Source organism: Fragaria vesca, linkage group LG7, assembly GCF_000184155.1.
Source record: "Fragaria vesca subsp. vesca linkage group LG7, FraVesHawaii_1.0, whole genome shotgun sequence".
Classification (NCBI taxonomy): Eukaryota; Viridiplantae; Streptophyta; class Magnoliopsida; order Rosales; family Rosaceae; genus Fragaria; species Fragaria vesca.
The window spans coordinates 6,946,335-6,947,795 of record NC_020497.1 but is presented as its reverse complement, the minus strand read 5'-3'; the positions used below and the strand labels follow the sequence as shown (position 1 = coordinate 6,947,795).

Here is a 1,461-nt window from a genome sequence, read left to right as displayed (position 1 = left end):
TGGTGATCGTTAAGTCATCCAAATGTTTGATTTATTTTTAATGATCTTGAACGGTGTAGGTTTGACATAAGTGTTAAAAAAATTAATTTAATCTCAGTCATCCAAGCTCATTAAAAAACATATCTAATAGTGTGAGTCTATCCCTAAAAATGACAAAAATAGGGATCCCTCATTGGAAGGGCCCTGTATATATATATAGCGTTCATCTATAGCCTCTTACCATTCGATTTGCTCCATAATCTACCGTGCTTCCTAAGGTTTTTAGTGCTAGAGCAGACCGTGAGCATATTTGATTGCACATCTTGAGAGATGATCAAACTCTTCTGAGGGTGTCTTTGTTCTGAAGGCATTCTGGTTGAAGAGTTCAAGAGCTTCAGGATTACTTAATGGCTTGGGTGTGTATATCCTCAATCCACATACTACATGTTCATCTCTAGTTGTTACAATGATTTTACTACCACGACTAAATGCATGTTCGTTCGGGATTCCCAATAACTTCTCAATTTGCAAGAAATGTGATACATTGTCAAGAACGACCAGAATTCTTTTATTACGAAGCCTTTTCAACATCATCGTGTAACTGCCATCCCAATCGTTGATTATTCCCTTGTGGATTCCAGACATAAATTCCTGTTGCATTTGTACTTCATTCTTCGTGCTAAAGCCTTCCCTGGCCTCACATTTGTAAGGAAGCAACTGTGATGAAATTCATGAGAAAGTTTGCAATAAACAGCATCGGCAATGGTTTTTTTCCTAGGCCACCCATTCCCCAGATTCCAACATACACAACGTCATCATCTGGCGCAGCATATAATAGTCCTCTCATTTTATTTAGATGGGAATCCATTGCAACCAAGCCATCATTTATAGGTGGCGAGATCAAATTCACTTTTTGGAAGACTTCATTGGCAATATAATCAATAAGAGCGGTATCATCCCTTCAAAAATAAAAAACAACGCAGTTAAGTCTCAAAGAAGGACGTCCTTAATTCCTTATGGAGATCTGGTTGTTAAAAACATATACACAATATCAACAATTCAAATCATACTGAAAGATGGTATTCATTAACATGTTAGGTCAGATCAATAAATTTAAGGTTGTTGTAGGTCCTGCTGAGCTAGGAGTTGAGTGTGTGCAATTTTTTTGTTTTTGAGTGTGACTTTGACATGACTTGCAGGATCACAAAATCAACTCAATGCAACAACAATAATAAGAATAATAATAAAAATATAAAACCATCAAGAGAAGTTTTAGTAACACATCTCTAAACGCTAGATACATATTTTTTTTTTTTACACAAATTATATAAGACTTTGTGTGTACGTAAAATTACCAAAGAGACACTTATATCAAAAGTAAAAAACTTAATATAGACATTCATAAAAGTTATTGTACTTTTAACATTTTTTACATTTTAAGTTAAATTGAGTACCAATATTTTGACACTATATATATATATA

General features: G+C 34.2%; 1 pseudogene; it reads right to left on the bottom strand.

The window, feature by feature from the left end:
• Positions 1–267: 267 nt before the first annotated feature.
• On the bottom strand, positions 268–861 carry LOC101299246 (annotated as a pseudogene).
• Positions 862–1,461: the final 600 nt, after the last annotated feature.